Raw genomic sequence first — 20,711 nt, 5'->3', positions numbered from 1 at the left:
CAACTACAATGGGCAGCTCTTGGTTAAATAAAGGCAAACGAGTTTTGTTTTATTTTATTTTACTTTTTTACAACAAGAACTTTCATATACCAATACCACAATAACTTAAACTGTCTGAATCTAGGGTATGCATATATTAGGTAAGATATTCCAAAGTGAATTAGCCATAGAAAATGCTTTTTCATGGAATATCATGCAGACATCCCATTCTCTGAAATCTTAAAGAAGCGATATAAATATGTTTATTGTCATTAAATCTGACTAGCAGTCTGAAATCACATCTAATTTAAAGTCTCATTAGTATTTACCATGTTTTTACCCCTTCAGTGCTGGTTCTCAGACATCGTGTTCTCCTTCCCACTAGAATTCTTCCATTCACAGGGGAAATGTTTCTTTAAGGCAACCAGGATGTTGCCTTAAAACTGGGATGTTTCTTTAAGGCAACTCACCAAAGAGCTGATTCATGCCAAGGGCTTTCTCCCCTTTTAATTCTGCTTTACAGTATGAGTTTTTCGTTTGTTCGTTCGTTTTTTTGTTTTTTCTTTTCCCTGGTAAAATGGAGGAAAATGAGCTTTTATTCAAGTCTGCTGCTGCTGCTGCTAAGTTGATTCAGTCGTGTCCATCTCTGTGTGACCCCAGAGATGGCAGGCAGCCCACCAGGCTCCCCCGTCTCTGGGATTCTCCAGGCAAGAACATTGGAGTGGGTTGCCATTTCCTTCTCCAATGCATGAAAGTGAAAAGTCAAAGTGAAGTCGTTCAGTCATGTCTGACTCCCAGCGACCCCATGGACTGCAGCCTACCAGGCTCCTCTGTCCATGGGATTCACCAGGCAAGAGTACTGGAGTAGGGTGCCATTGCCCTCTCCGTATTCAAGTCAAATATGAAAGGTGTTTTGTTGGGAGGTAAAGTTCAATTTGGGGTGACAAAGGTCCCTCAGAGTACCCATGTTCCTGCTGAAACTACCTCCCCTCCAGCTTTGACATTCCTCACATCAAGACTGAAGGTGGGGGCATCTGAGAATCCCCCAAGCATATGGTGAGACCACTTTTGATCGCCAACCCTTCTTGTTCCAGAACCAAACTTTTAAAATATTGCTCAATAGAAGACCATAACCAGAGCTGATTATCACATTCTGTAAAGAAATCATAAAAGTTAATCCAAATACTCTCTGCATCCTCATTTATGTCCGTATCCTAAGTAGGCCAAGACTCTTAGGTCTCCCTAATTTCTTGAAGACACACGACTCTGTGTATCCACTGAGATAACTCATTCTCTCACAGTGTAAACTCTTACGGTGACCACTGAACAAAGAAAATTCCCTCTACCTTCCTTGTGTCTGAATGTTTCTGCTACTTCTTGTTCTAACTGAAATCTAGCCATCTAAGTACACTGTGTCGAGAGTAGGACTCTCTAGTAGTCCTTCACTCACACCCCAAGAAGCAGCAGTCCTGGAGCTAGGATACATTTGCATCTCTCCTCAAAACAAACAAGCAGATGAACAACTTGTTTAAATTGTATCAGGGAAAATTGTGAATGTGAATGTTTTCCTAATGATTGTAATCACCTACTAAAAAACATCACTGATGTTTTATCAACTTGTTTACTACCTTCCTTCCACCAGTACTTTTATTTTTATTCTTTGTGTCATCTATCAACATCTATATAGATAATCTATGCAACATATTTTAGTTTTATACTTGCTCACCTCCAATAATTTTGTTCTACAATTCACTTCAATCACCCATTCCATCATCATTCTATCTAAACATTATCATTACCAATTTCTGGACTACCTTCATAATCTTAATTAAAACCAACACACCTCATATTTTCATATTAAAATATGATCTCTTCAAGAACTCTAACTCTCCATGTTATTTGATTCTACCATGACCTCTACCCACTGAAGCCAATAATTTTTTGTTGATCTCCTTACTTTTGAAGTTACTAACATACATACTAATCCTCACTCTAAATATGACCACAGAAGCTTTAGACTGCCCTCAAAGACACATACTGCATTTCCCGACAGCGTGTTTTCCTTGTTTTTTCCCTTTGCTAACAATTTTTCCCCTCCTCCATGCAAACCAATTGCTGTCAGCAGTATTTAGAATTGCATTTGGTTTCAGGATACCACAAATAAAAAATACATGGGACTAATTTTATCAGTATCCTTACTCAGTGAGTGAAAGTGAAAGTTGTTCATTCATGTCTGACTCTTTGCAACCATGCAACTTTATAGTCCATGGAATTTTCCAGGCCAGAATGGGTAGCCTTTCCCTTCTCCAGGGCATCTTCCCAACCCAGGGATGGAACCCAGGTCTACAAACATTGCAGGCAGGTTCTTTATCAGCTGAGACACAAGGGAAGCCCAAGAATACCCAATTTGACTCTATTGAAACTACTGTTGTCAGTGTCACCAGAGACCTCTATCTTGAGGTATTCAATGGCAGATTTTCACTGTCTTATCTCAGTTTGTTTTATCTTATCTGACGTTCTAAGTCTGCAGAAGCATATAATCAATCTCTCTTCAAACACTTGTTCACTCAGTTACTGAGACTCACATTTGTGTGTATGTTTTTATACCTCACTAGCCATTGTTATCAGTTATTTTTACTTGATTATTCTTTTCCCAGTTCTAAAAATTTGAGACCGCTCCAACTTTCTGATGAAGAATCTTTTCTCCTGTCCATCTGTAATCACAACTATATCACTTGATTTTAGTTACTATACATAAAATGATGACACACAAATTTGTGATACCAGCTTCAGCTTTGCCCTTGAAATAAGGATTTCCATATCCAATTGACTTACTGATATTTCTCCATGGATCTTACTAGAAACCTCAAGCATAATATACCCCAAACTAAACTTTTGATTACTCAAAACCATGCCTCTTATGGTATACCACATTTCAGTAAATATTATAATCACTCACCCAGCTGTTCAGGCCAAAAAGCTTAGTTATGCTGTAGCTCTCTGTTATACTCACGTTCTGTATTTAGCATTAGAGAATACTTCAGTTCCGCCTTCAGAATATGTCCGGAATCTGATCACTACTTGTCTGTACTTTCTCCACTGTCACGTTTATCCAGGCTCCATCATTTCTTGCTCTAAAGAGCCTTTATTTGCAGCTATGCTTCTATTCTTATGCCTTCATTATATTTATTGTATGGTCTTTTAAGACATAAGTCAGATCATTTTTCTTGCCAGCTTAATATCCTCCAGTGGCTTCTTGCTGGGTGACTGTATCAGCAAGTGTGAATAGCAGGTACATATTGGTGAATAGATCAGATACAGACATAATGTAGCCACATTACATAAGATTTGTGTATCTAAATGATTTATAGATAAGTCAGTAGAGACCCATGGACGGAGGAGCCTGGTAGGCTGCAGTCCATGGGGTCGCTGGGAGTCGGACGCGACTGAGCGACTTCACTTTCACTTTTCATTTTCATGCATTGGAGAAGGAAATGGCAACCCACTCCAGTGTTCTTGCCTGGAGAATCCCAGGGATGGGGGAGCCTGGTGGGCTGCCGTCTATGGGGTCGCACAGAGTTGGACACGACTGAGGCGGCTTAGCAGCAGCAGCAGCAATAGAGTCAGAATTCACTGTAGAAGGATAAGAACACAATATGAGAGATCTGACCAGAAGTTTTAGGGTCATAGAACCTTCTAAGTTGAAATGTTATGTCAGTGAAAACCTGGAGTCGTAGCCCACCTCCTGGATGTTCAGTGATTTTCAGTCGGGCTTATAGCTGCATGAAGCTGGAGCAGCCCAGCATATAATCTTTTAGGATACTTATCTCTGTCCATTAGCCTGGGCCAGAGTTATCACATCATTCTCGGAAATATATTTGCCAGAGTATAGTAAATAACCTTTAGGTATGAACAAAATTGTCATTTCTCATCTTTAGCCTTTTTATCTAACAACTTGGTCTATCTTTCCTTAACCAAGCTGAGAAAGTGGGCTCGGTTGTCCTCCAAACCCATCTGCAATCATGCTCCAGGATTTATCTAGCACTTGCTGTCACACTTAAAACAGAATCTAAATTCTTTACTAATGCCTATAAAATCCAGCTAAATCTAGTCCCTGACTGCCTCTCTAAACACACTTATTACCACCTTCACTTTTTTTTTTTTTTTTTTAGTGTTCATCAGATACCATGGCTTCTGATCCTATGTTTAAACATGCTGTCAACTCCGTGGTATCAGAACTTTGTACATTCTATTCTCTGTACTATGATGCTCTTCCTCCAGAAATCCAAAAGGAATTACCCCTCACTCCATTAGGTTTTGGCTCATTGTCAGTTCCTCGGAGAGACCTCCTATTCCCAATCTGAAAGGTCAACCCACTTCCCTTTAGGTTACACTGCTTTAATTTTTCTTCATAGCACTTGTTAGTTTTTGAGACTTTTCTTGTTCATTAGTTTTGCTAAATGAGTAAAAAATAATTTATGTAATTAAGTGTATGTGTGTATTTACCTGAAATGTCAAAGTATAAAAAAAACAATAACAAATCCCTGTTAAACTTTTAGTTTAATTGAGAAAGCTCATAGGTTTTCTGTTGTTTCACTTCACATTCTAATGAGTATCAAAATTAAGTGTCACTTTAATTAAAAAGCAGTTTAAATGTATGTAACCAACGTCGTCTACCCTGACAGCTTATTCTGACACGTTAGTAATTTCAAATTCATTCATCTAAAATGGAAATCAGCATTATATTTAATGAAATCAAAAGATTATTTGACTCAAAAAACTCAAATGAAAGCACTCCCAAGAACTAAGAGAATAAGGACTCTTAAGAAGGAGATGTATGCTTTTTTCTGATATTTGTGTTTTCAACTGAAGAGCAATTCTTCCTCTGTCTCACCTTTGGGGAATCAAAAATGAGAACTCAACAAGAAAAAAAAAGTGTGATTGTCTGTGTTGTTTGCTCTTGAAAACTTATTAAATTCTGAGAGAAAACAAGATTCAAAATAATTGAAAATGCTCATTTTCAATTTGCCTTGTTCCTGCCAGTGGATGCTACTGTTGACAATGTAAAATGTGAAATTAACAAAATGTGAAATTAACAAATACTATTATGTATTTCTAATATGTGTTTTTTAACTAAAAATCACTTAAGTCTTTAACATTGGTACTATCATCACTCCCCCCCCCAACACACACAAAACATGTGCGCTTAACAAATATAATGTATATACAAAAACACAGTTTTCTGATTTACCAAAAAATGCACCATGGCTAGGATTACAAAAAATTCCATGAAGAGGGAGCATAGTTTCTTAAAGCCTTTGATCCAAGGAACAAAATACTGTTTTGGACTAACCAAAGGGTCTGCTGTTGACCTCACTGGTATCTTAGCGTCAATTACGGATACTTCTTCATTTTTGATGTTGTTGTTGTCGATGAGTGTATCTTCTCCCTGAAATTAACTGTGCATGTATTGCTGCTTCTCTACTTAACTCAAACACTGAACTCTGTCTATGTGGCTGGTTTCACATTTTACAATTGGTCAAGACAGTTCCCAGTTCTTTAAAGAGAGGCTGTAGCTTAAGTTTTAACACTTGATGACTAAATGCCCTTTTATTAATTTTCTTCATCCTTCTGAAATTACATTAGATTTGTTTCCCTATCCTAATGCAGGTAATAGTTTTGCAGAATGAAACAAAAATATACTATACTTTATTTTGTGTATATCTGAAAAAAAATTTTGTTTTCTCTGGTTCAATATACCATAAAATTTGTTCCCACATAGAATGATGTTGTCTCTTTCTTGCTGTGAAAATGTCAAGTTCAATGTGAGGGAAAATGTGAATTAAGCACTAAAGTAAATTTTCTTTACTTAGTATACTTGAAAGAAACTGTTAGAACAAATTATATTAAAAATTAAAATACTAGAAAGGCTGTTTAACAACATATATTAATATTTTATTTATTAAAATACCACTATTATCTGAGAGATTTTATAAGGAACAGATAAAATATCTTGTAAAAATATGTTTTACTTAATAGAAATCTGTTATGGTAGCATTAGCTTCCTTCATCTTATCCAATCCAATTGTTTGAAAGACTTCCCAGCACACTCTCCCCAAGTGCAGATAGAAACAATGTGTTTGCTTTAGTTTGAAGATACATGGAGGCATTAGAGTCACCTTGGGGTGTCTCATGTCTCACATGCATGGCGTCTCTTAACATTGGTCAGATAATTCGACCAATGCATCCCTGGATCTTCCCTTCATTTGTAAAGAATAGAAAACCGATTTTGTTATTGAGCTAACTGAACTCATCAGAGATTGCTGTGAAACATATTATGCAAAAAAAAATTCTTTAAATAAAGTATCTCTCATTCTATATATTATCTTTGGAAAGATGACCATTAGGCCGTCTCATTTTGCCCTCCATCTCTCCTGAGTTCTTTATTTTTAATCTTGTCCTACTCTGAGCTGTATTCTGGGTAATATCTTTAGATAATTTTCATTTCATCAAATCCGTGTCTTTAGAATTGTCTGAAATACCATTTGCCGTGTCTGGCATACATGTTAGTACACAAAACCATTTGTTAACCCATTTTCAAATACATTTGCTCTCTCTCCCTCCCCTGCTGATTTAAGCACTATCTTTAAAATATGTATACATAATGGGCGAAAAAACTGAACAGACGTTTCTCCAAAGAAGACATACAGATGGCTAACAAACACATGAAAAGATGCTCAACATCATTCATTATCAGAGAAATGCAAATCAAAACTACAATGAGGTACCATCTCACACCGGTCAGAATGGCTGCCATCAAAAAGTCTACAAACAATAAATGCTGGAGAGGATGTGGAGAAAAGGGAACCCTCTTACACTGTTGGTGGGAATGCAAACTAGTACAGCCACTATGGAGAACAGTGCGGAGATTCCTTAAAAAACTGAAAATAGAATTGCCATACAACCCAGAAAATCCCACTGCTGGGCATACACACTGAGGAAACCAGAATTGAAAGAGACACATGCACTCCAATGTTCATCACAGCACCGTTTACAATAACCAGGACATGGAAGCAACCTAGATGTCTATCAGCAGACGAATGGATAGGAAAGCTGTGGTACATATACACAACGGAATATTACTCAGCTATTAAAAAGAACACATTTGAATCAGTTCTAATGAGGTGGATGAAACTGGAGCCTATTATACAGAGTGAAGTAAGTCAGAAAGAAAAACACCAATACAGTATATTAATGCATATATATGGAATTTAGAAAGATGGTAACAATGACCCTATATGCGAGACAGCAAAAAAGACACAGATGTAAAGAACAGACTTTTGGACTCTGTGGAAGAAGGTGAGGGTGGGATGATTTAAGAGAATAGCATTGAAACATGTATATTATCATATGTGAAATAGATTGCCAGTCCAGGTTTGATGCAAGAGACAGTGCTCATGGCTGGTGCACTGGGATGACCCTGCGGGATGAGATGGGGAGGGATGTGGGAAGGAGGCTCAGGATGGGGAACACATATACACTCACGGCCGATTCATGTGATGTATGGCAAAAACCACTACAGTATTTTAAAGTAATTAGCCTCCAATTAAAATAAATTAATTAGAACAATTAAAAAAATAAAAACAAAACAAAAATGTATACATGACATATTCATATGTTATTTATATAAATATTAGGTATATATTTTGTGTACATGCTTCCCTGGTGGCTCAGACAGTAAAGCATCTGCCTACAATATGGGAGACCTGGCTTTGAGCCCTGGGTCACGAAGATCCTCTGGAGAAGGAAATGGCACCCCACTCCAGTATTCTTGCCTGGAAAATCCTATGGATGGAGGAGCCTGGTAGGCTACAGTCCACAGAGTCACAAAGAGTCGAACACGACTGAGCGACTAAACTTTTTTTTTTGATTACACAAATTCACGTTGCTGGCTTATTTACTATTTTTTATGTGCAAAATGATACTGGCCAGTAAATATCCTTCATGCTGTCATTGCATGGATTTGGTATCAAGGGTGGGAGATTTTCCTCATTCAGAAGCCTGGAATGCCAGGTTTCTTGAGAATGTTCCCTGGTGGCTTAGACGGTAAAGCGTCTGTCTACAATGCAGGAGACCTGGGTTCGACCCCTGGGTTGGGAAGATCCCCTGGAGAAGGAAATGGCAATTCACTCCAGTACTAATGCCTGGAAAATCCCATGGACAGAGGAGCCTGGTCCATGGGGTTGCAGAGAGTCGGACACGACTGAGCACTTTCACTTTTGACAGGTACTGTATCATTGCTTGATATAGTTTTCACCAGGTAAACAAATCCAACTTGTCACCACTACATAAACAATATTACCAGTATCTAGAACTTCCACTCTGGGAGATAGTAGAGAACAGGGAAGCCCAGTGTCCCGCAGTCCATGGGGTTGCAAAGAGTCAGACATGACTTAGCTACTGAACATCAACAACAGAACTTCCTTGCATTCCATTCGTTGATCTTACGTTCCTCAAGGATAGCCACTTTTCTGATATAAATGACATAGATTAGCTAAGAATGTTTTTTTTAACTTGATAAGAATTAGCTTTTTGATATCTGATATTTTAAATTCAACATTAGATTTGTAATTTTCATCCTAGCTGTGTTTAACAACAGTTAATTTCCATAGTTCAGTAAAAATGTTTCATGTGAATATGTCACAATTAATCTATCCTATTGTAGATAGGCACATGGATTGCTTGATTTTCTAACATGAATAATGCTTCTATAAGTAATTTTGCACATGCCTTTTTGATACATATATTTTTCTGTTAGTCTGTAGGGGAGGAATTGCTGAATCATAGAATCTGTGAAGTAATTTCCCAATATGGTTGAACCAATTTGAATAAATTCAGTAGGCAGATTTTAAGTACTAATTCAACATACTTAATGCTAAGTATTCTATATATTTTGGAGAAGGGAATGGAAATCCAGTATTCTCGCCTGGAGAACTCCATAGACAGAGGAGCCTGGTGGGCTACAGTCCATGGGGTCAAAAATTCAGACACAACTGAAGGACTAACACACACACACATTCTGTATATTTACAATTCTATATTAAAATAAATTGTTTTTGAAGACTACTTCAGAATAGGTTCAGATTTACAGAAAAGTTTTCAATATAGTGTTCAGAGTTCCCATATACCCCGTATCCAGTATTCTCCATTTTTACAGCCTGCATTATTAGTATGGCATATTTGACAAGATTAATGAATCATTATTAATACATTAGTATTAACTAAAATTCATGCTTAAAATTTCCTCAGCTTTTATCCACTATTCTTTTCTTTCTTTTTCTTTTTTTTTTTTTTTCCCCACAAAATCCCATCTAGGATACCAAGTTATATTAAAAACTTTATGTCTCCTTAAGCTACTTCTTGTCAATGACAATTTCTCATACTTTACCATTGATGACCTCGAAAATTTAAGGAGTGGTGGTCAAGTATTTTATATAATGTCCATCAACTGATATTTCTCTGGTATTTTACCATGATTATACTGAAGTTGTATTTTAAAGAGGAAGATCACAGAAGTGAAGTGTGATTTTCATCATATATCAAATTGTATACTACTAGCATGGCTGAGTTGCTGTTTCCATTTTGTTTATTTGCTTGGTTATGGTGGTAAAACATATACCATAAAATATGTCATTATTATAACTTTTCCCAATTTTATTGAGGTAATATTGGCAAATTAAAAATTATATATATTTAAGTAATGTGATATAATTTTTAAAAGATGTACAAATGTGATGATTTAATTATACTGTGAAATGCTTACCACAATCAAAGTGAATAACCTCATCTGGTAACTTTTTTTTTTTTTTTCTGCAGAGAACACAACATCTACATACACTCTTAGAGAACTGCAAGTGTACATTATAGTGTTATTAATTTAATCACCATGCTGTATATTAAATCCCAAGAAGACAGTCACCTTATAATTGAAACTTTGTACACTTTGAACAACATCTATTTCTCCAACACCCTTGCTCCTCACAGCCAATATTTGACTCTCTGGTTGTATGAGTTTGACTTCTTTAGATTTCCCATATAAGTGAGATCATATAGTATTTTATTCTCTTCTTTCACCCTCATCAAGAGACTCTAGTTCCTCTTTACTTTCTGCTGTTAGAGTGGTATCATCTGCATGTCTGGGCTTCCCTAGTAGCTTAGATGGTGAAAAATCCACCTGCAATGCAGGAGACCCAGGTTCTATCCCTGGGTCAGGAAGATCCCCTGAAGAAGGAAATGACAACCCACTCCAGTATTCTTTCCTGGAGAATTCCGAGGACAGAGGCTGCAGTCCATGGGGTTGCAGTCAGACATGACTGAGTGACTAACGCACACATCTGCATATCTAAGGTGATTATTTCTCTTGGCAATCTTGATTCCAGCTTGTGATTCATCCAGCCCAGCATTTCATATTATGTACTCTGCATATAAGCTAAATAAGCAGGGTAACAATATACAGCCTTGTACTCCTTTCCAATTTTGAACCAATCAGTTGTTCCATGTTCGGTTCTAACTGTTGCTTCTTGACATGAATACAGGTTTCTCAGGAGATAGATAAGGTGGTCTACTATTCCCATCACTTTGAAAACTTTCCACAGTTCGTTGTGATCTACACAGTCAAAGGCTTTCTCATAGTCAATGAAGTTGAAATAGATGTTTTTTCTGGAATTCCCTTGCCTTCTCTATGATCCAATGAATGTTGGCAATTTGATCTCTGGTTCCTCTGCCCTTTCTAAACCCAGCTTGTACATTTGGAAGTTCTTGATTCGGGTACTGTTGAAGCCTAGTTTGAAAGATTTTGAGCATAACCTTACTAGCATGTGAAATGAGCACAGTTGTGTGGTAGTTTGAATATTCTTTGTAACAGCCCTTCTTCATGGATCACAGATTTGTCATGGTGAAGGGACTTGTATAACTCAGTGAAGCTATGAGCCATGCCATTCAAGACCACCCAAGCTAGATGGATCATAGAGAAGAGTTCTGACAAAATGTGGTCTAGTGGAGGAGGGAATGGCAAGCCACTGCAGTGTTCTTGCCTCGAGAATCCCATGAACAATATTACATTTAATATATGTATCTATTTGTGTAAATATATATATATGTAAACCTACATATATAGAGATATCCTTATATAGATATCTCACACAAGTTATTTATCTATTCATCCATGATGAATACTTTGGTTGTTTACATATCTTTGCTACTGTGAATAGTGTTGCAATGGACACGAGAATATATATTGTTTTCAGATAGTGATTTTAATTCTTTTGAGTATGTACTCAGAGGTGGAATTGCTGGATCAGCTGGTAGTTAAGCTTTTAACATTTTGAGGAAAGTCTGTGTTGTTTTCCTTAATGGCTGACCAATTTACATTTCCATCAACGGGCTCCCTTTCCTCTACCCGCTTGCCATAACGTACCATCTCTTATCATTTTGATAATAGCTGTCCTAACATGTGTGAGGTAACATCTCACTGTGGTATTCATTTGCGTTTCCCTCATAATCAGTGATATTGAACAACTTTCTGTCTATCTGTTGGCCATTTGTATGTCTTCACTCAAGAAATGTCTAGGACCTTTGCCCAACTTTACATGCAGCTATCTATTCTTTTGCTACTGGATTTTATGGGCTCCTTAAGCATGTTGGGCATTAACCCCATATCAGGCACATGGTTTGCTTGGGTTACCTCTGCTTCTGTAGGCTGCCTCTTCATCTTGTTAACTGTCTCTTTTGCTGTACAGAAGTTTTCAGGTTGATGTACTTCTGCCTGTTTCTTCTGTTTGTGCTTTTGATGGTATACCCAAAAAATCATTGCCAAGACTGATGTAGGGGTATTTTTTTCCCCACTCATTTCTAGGAGTTTTATAGTTTTATTTTTAAATAGTTTTCTACATTATTGTCTACATTAAATCTTTAATCCATTTCAATTTCGGATCACTGTAAGAAATGGGTCTTTTGTATTTAGATATCTAGTTTTCACAACATAATTTATTATAGAGACTATATTTTCCCCATAACTGTTCTTGGCGTTCTTAAAAAAGATTGCTGCTGCTGCTGCTGTTGCTGCTAAGTCGCCTCAGTCATGTCCGACTCTGTGCGACCCCATAGACGGCAGCCCACCAGGCTCCCCCGTCCCTGGGATTCTCCAGGCAAGAATACTGGAGTGGGTTGCCATTTCCTCCTCCAATGCATGAAAGTGAAATTGAAAGTGAAGTTGCTCAGTTGTGTCCAACTGTTTGCTACGCCATGGACGGCATCCTACCAGGCTCCTCCGTCCATGGGATTTTCCAGGCAAAAGATTAGTTGACCATATTTGCATGGGTTTACTTCTGGACTGTATAGTCTGTTTTGTTGATTTGTGCTTCTGTTTAATATGCTAGTGGAATACTATTTTGATTTCTGTTTTTCTGTAATACATATATAGTTTGAAATAATGAAGTGTGATGACTCTAGCTTTGTTATTAAACTATTTCTCAAGATTGATTTGGTATTTTGGGTCTTTTGTGGTTCCATATAAATTGTAGATTCACTGTTTCTATTCCTCTGAAATATATCATTGGAATTTGATGTGTTACATTCAATCCGTAGGTTGCTTTGGATAATATGGGCATTTTAAAACTACGAACTCTTCCTATCCATCAACATGTACTCTTGTGTCTTCTTCAATTTGTTTCATCAATGTCTATCAGTTTTGAGTGTACAAGTCTTTTGCCTCCTTAGTTAAATTTTTAAGTATTTTATTCTTGTTGATGCTTTGTATATGATATTGTTTTCTTAATTTCTTTGTTGGATAATTCATTGTTAGTGTATACAAATACAAGTGATTTTTATACATCGATTTTATATTCTACAAGTTGCTACATTCATTTATTAATTCTAACAAATGCTCTATGGAGTCTTAGGGTTTTCTTCATATAAGATTATGAGACACCGATGTATAGATCAGTCTTATGGATTCTGTGGGAGAGGGAGAGGGAGGGGAGATTTGGGAGAATGGCATTGAAACATGTATAATATCACGTATGAAACAAGTCACCAGTCCAGGTTCGATGCACGATACTGGATGCTTGGGGCTGCTGCACTGGGACGACCCAGAGGGAGGGTATGGGGAGGGAGGAGGGAGGAGGGTTCAGGATGGGGAACACAGGTATACCTGTGGTGGATTCATTTTGATATTTGGCAAAACTAATACAATATTGTAAAGTTTAAAAATAAAGTAAAATTTAAAAAAAATAAAAAACAAAACAGAAACTGACAACAGGCCAAAAAAAAAAAAAGATTATATCATCCACAAAAAGAGGCAGTTAAACATTTTCCTTTCTGATTTGGATGGCTTTAATTTCCTTTTCTTGCTTCATTAATCTGGCCAGAACTTCCAAATACATGTTGGATAGAAGCGGTGAAAGTGGGCACCCTTGTCATTTCTCTTACCTTAAAGGAAAAGCTTTCACCTTAGCCATGGATTTGTCATATATGGCCTTTATTTAATTGAGGTACATTCCTTGTATTCCTAATTTGTTGAATATTTTATCATGAATAGATGTTGAATTTTATCAAATATTTTATTCTGCATCTATTAAGATGATCATATGATTTTTATCCTTCATTCTGTTAATATGGTGTATCCCATTTATTAATTTATATATGTTGAACCATCCTTGCATTCTAGGGGTAATCCCTCTTTTTCATGGTGTATAATCCATTTGATGTGCTGTTGAATTTCATTTTCTAGTATATTATTGAGGAATTATAATCATTATTTATAAGAGATATTGGTTTGTAGCTTTCTTGTATTTTCTTTTTTATTGGTCTGACTTTGCTTTGTTACACAGATCTCATAGAATGTGTATAAGAGTATTCCCTCCTCATTAATTTTTTTGGAGAAGAATTGAAAAAGAAAAAGACCCATTTAAATGTTTGGTATGATTCACTAGTAAAGCATTTATCCCTGAATTTTCCTTTGTTAAGTTTTTGATTATCAATTTAGCTTCCTTAGTAGTCTTTAATCTATTCAGATTTTCTGTTTCTTCATGATTCAGCCATGCTGCTTCATTTTTTTCTAGGAATTTTCCATTTCATCTAGATCTATGATTTCATTTCCCACTGTTTCTTAAGATGGAAGCACTTTGTAACTGAACCAGTGGAACCCACACTCTTTTGCATGATCAGGGGTGCAGAGCTTTTTCAGTAAACACAAAGCACTGTCAAGTTAGCACAGAAATGGCACCAATGAAACACCAGGTTTTGGTAAATAATGAAGGAAGGAATGAAAAAAATGAATGTAAGAAAGGAATTTAAACATTCAATTCTGAAATTGTCAGTTCAGTTCAGTTCAGTCGCTCAGTCGTGTCCAACTCTGCGACCCCGTGAATCGCAGCGGGCCAGGCCTCCCTGTCCATCACCAACCCCCGGAGTTCACTCAGACTAACGTCCATTGAGTCAGTGATGCCATCCAGCCATCTCATGCTCTGTCGTCCCCTTCTCCTCCTGCCCCCAATCCCTCCCAGCATCAGAGTCTTTTCCAATGAGTCAACTCTTTGCATGAGGTGGCCAAAGTACTGGAGTTTCAGCTTTAGCATCATTCCTTCCAAAGAAATCCCAGGGCTGATCTCCTTTAGAATGGACTGGTTGGACCTCCTTGCAGTCCAAGGGATATCTAAAAATTATAGAAACTAAAAACGTGGCTCTTATTGAAATCTGACCATTTTTACTATAAAGTTATCTTCCCCTTTGGGATTCTACAGAGCTCACAGCTTTTTGAAAATGAAAATATAATATCCATTCATATCTCTTTAGTCTATATCACTAGTTGGAATTGGAATCCCAGTCATTTTGGCATTCTTACATTATTTTTCTCTCTCTTTCATGCTTAATGTACTGTTTTTACATGTCAATAAAATGTTCAACTTAAAGCACTAATAGTTCAGGCACTGGTCTATAAGAGCCACTCATTTTTCTGTGACTATTACCATGGTGTTGAGATGAGGAGTTTACTTACTTAGAGATATTAGAACAAGTCAATCAGTCTAATCAATAATCTTCTTTTATCAATCATGACTTCATTAAAATAAATTTTAAAAAGTGTCTCTCTACATGAAAATCTTCCAAATATTTCAGATGATGATTAAAGGCACAAAATATTCAATAAAATTTACTTGGAAAGAGATGCAATGGAAAATGTGTTCATCAAACTCTTTAAATTACCTTCACTACTAGAACTATTTCCCTTTGATTTCATACACTAAGATTTTATAAATATGTTTAGCTAGTTGTATTCTAGATATATTCCGTACAATAACATAGACACTAGCCAAATGTGACTAATTATATTAAATGGAATTAAATAAAATTTGAAATTTATTTTCTTAGTCCAAACAGTCATACTATAAGTGCTCAGTTGTTGCACTTGGCTTGTGACTATTATGGATAGAGCGAATATAGACCATTTCTATCATCTCATAATTTTCTGTTTGACAGTACTGTTGTAGACCTTAGTGGCTAATTTAGATAAAATTTCATTTTATTCACAGTATTTCAGTAATTCTCTTCCCCAAGATCCCACTGGTCACAGGGGATTCTCACTTCGGCTGTTGGATAGGTCTCTAAAACTCAGTTTTCTCTTTTTATACTCTCTTAAGCTCCCTCACGCAAAGCAACTCCAGGCTTCCGCTTTAGGCATCTCCTCTGCCTACATTGTTATCACTTTCCAGGCAGAGCATTGTTGCATCTATGGATTCAGAATGGGGAACAAAGTAAGACTCCTTGCTGTTCTGTGACTCTGAAGAGAAATATTAAGCTGCGTAGAATGTAGGTGTCAACATTAAAAAGATGCTGTTCGTATACATTCCCTCGCCATTGTCCCTCGCCCTGCTCGCATTGTACCTGAGCTTTCTTGCAGACGGCTCATGATAGAGGTTTAAAAGCTTTGATTCTGGAGCTACAGCCCTGTTCTGTGATAAAAATAAGCTTTAATATTTTCTTTTTCCTTTGCTTTATCTGTTTTTATGTGGGCAGCAGATAAATTCCAGAATTCCTAGGAGATGTTCTAATGGAATCGCAGGTTGAGCTGCTAGCAGTGTTAGTATTTCAAGATAAAAACATAATGCCATGCATCTTTATATCAGATGTTGTGTTGCAAATGAAACACTATCTCTTCCATGTAAAATCAGCCTCTCAGCCCTGCCTTTGAGCCATTTTTCTTTGATTCCACAGTGCCAGTGTACAGTTTAGGTAACCCACTTCTTTCCCCTCTGAGGCTGTATGGATGAATTATTTCAGCGTTGTTTCATGGAAGGGGTGTCGACTCACTAGTTGTAAAGAGAGAAATATAATTAAACCTTGATAAAGAGTTTGTCACTGACTCATAGAAAATAGGCTTGTGTCTTACTTGTCTTGAACTCACAAGAATGGCCTAAGGATTGGTAACTTTAAAAGTCAAGAGTAATATCCAGGCAGGGGGACCTGCACGCTTCAGTTCACTAAAAGAGTTACAGAAGATTGCAAATTTATTACATATTATGAAACCATATTCATTGGCTCTGAAACTTGCTTAAGAGTTATCTACATTATCGTATACATGATAAAACCCTCGGAGAATCCTTAGGCAGTATCTTTGGAGACATACACCACGATGGGGTCTGCCTGATTCAGTGTTTTACACTGTGATTTCGATTGATAGCTTGCTGCATGTCTTTCAATCCCTTTAACTGAATAAAATAAAAATAAAAGTCCCTGCCTACAAAGTTAAGATAACTTGCAAATTAAAGAGTCACAGTTTAATCCCTTAACCTTTCTTTGATTCAGAATCTTCTTTCCGGCCCCCCACCCCCCAAACAGACTTAGATTCACAGATAAGGTTTATGACTTAACAATCGCTAGGCCTGAAAAAAATGCCCTTCACAAAAGAACGACAATGAAAGTAAAATCCGGCACTAAAAGCAATAAAAAGATCAGGGGAATAAAGTGTCCGGGGGTGTAAGGGTGTGGGGGATTGAAAGAAAGGTTCAGAAATCTTTTTGGTCCTTCCAGTCTAAAGGCCATTGTGAAGTTAAAAAGTTGGGAGATAAATGTTAAATCTCACAGAATAAAAATGCTAAAGAATAGCTCAAATGACCAGAATGAGAATTTAAGTTTAAGAAGTAGATGGAATAAACACAGCAATAGGCATCAGAATTAAAAGAGAGACTGACAGAGTGAGGGATTAAGGAAAATCAGTTATGAAATTTAGGTTATGCGATTTAGCTAGCCTTCCCAGGTGGCCCAGGGGTAAAAAATCTGCCTGCCAGCGCAGGAGATGCAATAGACTGTAGTTCAGTCCCTGGGTTGGGAAGGTCCCCCGGAGGAGGGAATGACAGCCCATTTCAGTATTCTTCCCTGGAAAATCCCATGGATAGAGGAGCCTGGCAGTCTACAGTCCATGGGATCACAAAGATTGAGACACCACTTAGGCACGCATGCACCATGACAAAGTCAGATAGTTTGCCAAGGTTGCAACATCTAGGTATTTCTCTGTGCATGCTGACTAGCTATTGAGACATTCAAAATCACAGCGAGGCATCTAAGTCCAATAATGTTTTTGTATCAGTCTTAACCTTTTTGGAGCTATGCATTTTTTTCAGAGTGTGACGAAAACATGTGCTCTCCTTTCCTGAAAACTGAGCGAGGCTCATGTACACACGTGAACCCCTCATCCTTATTTTGTATTAACGCTTTCTATAGCATCTGTGGTTTGTCTTCCACTCTTTGCTATTCTAATTCCTGTGAGCTACATTTTGTTACTGTGTATAAGAGCCCTTTCTCCTGACAGATGTGTATTTGCAGTAAATTATTTGCCACTCTGAGGGTAAACTTGCCTACATGTAAACTAAACTGGTAGCTCTAGCTTTGCTTTCTTGAACAATACAGAACAAATCTCATCTACCTGGTGGACCTTTTCATATCACAAAATAAAAGGTGTGATCCACGTACTGGCTTTTGTAGGCCAACTTCTTCACATTTGATGCCTAGCTAAAAGGATTTTGTTCTTTTTTAAAATATATATTTATTTATTTTAATTGGATTTTGTTCTTGTTGTTCAGTCGCTAAGTCGTGTCTGACTCTGTGCGACCCCATGGACTGAAACACACAGGGCTCCTCTGTCCTCCACCATCTCCCCGATTTTGCTCTAATTCCTGTCCATCGAGTCAGTGATGGTACCTAACCATCTCATCTGCTGCTGCCCACTTCTCCTGTTGCCTTCAGTCTTTCCCAGCGTCAGGATCTTCTCCAATGAGTTGTCTCTTTGCATCAGGTGGCTAAAGTATTGGAGCTTCAGCATCAGTCCTTCCAATGAATATTCAGCTAAAATAATATTTGCTAGAAAAGGAAGATTAAACATTGCTAACGTGATGTTCAGTGGCCTTTCAAATGCTATATAAAATTAATAATAATTCTAATCCAGCTTGCAATATTATTACTAACCCTATAATTCAACTTCATGCAAATTGACCAATATGCTGTGGACTTTCCACCTAAGACCTTTATGCTTATGTGCTTATCCCTGCCTAGAGTTGACATTCAATGCCTGCCTCTTCAAATCCTACCCATTTTTTTTTTTTTTTCATAACACTGGTAACATATATACAGTGCTATATATGTAAAATATTTAAGGTTTTTACATATGTTATATTATTTAGCCTCATAAGAAAATCTATAAATAATATCACCAGTTTTACAAGCAGGGACCGTGATGCACAGGATGTTGAAAGCCTACAAAGTGATGAACCCACACAACTCTTAGCTACCTCATTGGCCTTAAAACATCCTTCGTATACCACATCGTTGCATTGCTGATCCTCTTCATGATGCCAATTGCCTTGCTGTTCACACTGCCCACAGTGTTCGCTGAACCCAGGTTAGGCAGGACTCGACCTAAGATGCTGGAAGGAGGCTTGAGGAGCCATAGGAACTGCAGACACCCTTGCTGTCTCTTGGCTGGCACAGCAGCCACAACAGCCTGGCTGACGCAGCAGCTGTAGCAGCAGCCACAACATACCCATAACGTAGCCATAACAGAGCCATAACGTAACCTCATGTAACATAATTGTGATGTCGCTCCAATGTAGCGCCAATGCAGCAGAAGCCAGAGCTTTCACGGCGAAGCTCACACAGGCGTTCTGCACACAGTATCCCATGAGCAAGCCAGTACCTCGCGACACACATCACAGCGCTGTAAGTGATCTCAGCTGTTCCATAACCATTATTTACAAAACGTGGGGCGACAGCCTGACCATGCCATTTGGCTAATTTGCTCTTTCTCTATATTCATACAATAATTTTCTTTGTGATAATCTGATATCTCTTTGAGGGCAATAACAGGGTCCTAGTATCTTTAGCTTGAGAAATAAATGGCAACCCACTCCAGTGTTCTTGCCTGGAGAATCCCAGGGATGGGGGAGCCTGGTGGGCTGCCATCTATGGGGTCGCACAGAGTCGGACATGACTGAAGGGACTTAGCAGCAACAGCAGCAGTATCTTTAGCTAAGCTAAACCTATGGAATTGTAGTGGGCAATTCATTTACAATATTGCCATATTGGAAGGGAACATTCAAAGAGAAGGCATGGGAAAGGCATGATTTTAAGATTTTAGATTTCTTGATTTGAAATCTCCAAAATTTCAAGATTTTAGAACTTGGAGTTTTATAATCAGGTGCTCAAAACAGGAGAACTAGGTATGCAAAGGATTGAGAAATGAAGAAGATTCCCAGCCATGGGGATTATAGACTAAAACAAGTGGGTACATCAGGGTTTCTCAGAACGAAATTGTATATACAAAACCAGCTGCATTTTCATTTGTGCGTAAGTATGCTCAAAAGGTGGGCTTCCTAAGTGGTGCTAGTGGTAAAGAACCTGCCTGCCAAAGCAGGAGATATAAGAAAAGTGGGTTCAGTCCCTGGGTTGGGAACATCCCCCGAGGAAGGGCATGGCAACCCACTCCAGTATTCACAGCTGGAGAACCCCATGGATGGAGGAACCTTGCAGGCTACAGTCCATGGGGTCGCAAAGAGTTGGATACAACTGAGCAACTAAATGCCGCTGCTGGATGGCGCTGGAGTAGCCATGAGGAGATACCCCACATCCAAGGGGTATGCCAAGGCTGCCTTTTGTCACCCTGCTTATTAAACTTCTATGCAGAGTATATCATGAGAAATGCTGGGCTGGATGAAACACCAGCTGGAGTCAAGATTGCCGGGAGAAAATATCAATAACCTCAGATATGCAGAACACCACACTTATGGTAGAAAATGAAGAACTAAAGAGCCTCTTGATGAAAGTGAAAGAGGAGAGTGAAAAAGTTGACATAAAGCTCAACCATCATAAAACTAAAATTGTGGCATCTGGTCCCATCACTTCATGGCAAATAGATGGGGAAACAGTGGAAACAGTGACAGACTTTACTTTTTTGGGCTCTAAATAACTGCAGATGGTGACTGCAGTCATGAAATTAAAAGACTCTTGCTCCTTGGAAGGAAAGTTATGACCAAACTAGATAGCATATTAAAAAGCAGAGACATTATTTTGCCAACAAAAGTCCATCTAGTCAAAGCTATGGTTTTTCCAGTGGTCATGTATGGATGTGAGAGTTGGACTATAAAGAAAGCTGAGTGCCAAAGAATTGGTGCTTTTGAACTGTGGTG

The sequence above is a fragment of the Bos indicus x Bos taurus genome, chromosome 7 (genome assembly GCF_003369695.1).
Source record: "Bos indicus x Bos taurus breed Angus x Brahman F1 hybrid chromosome 7, Bos_hybrid_MaternalHap_v2.0, whole genome shotgun sequence".
Taxonomy (NCBI): Eukaryota; Metazoa; Chordata; class Mammalia; order Artiodactyla; family Bovidae; genus Bos; species Bos indicus x Bos taurus.
This window is presented reverse-complemented; position numbering follows the sequence as displayed.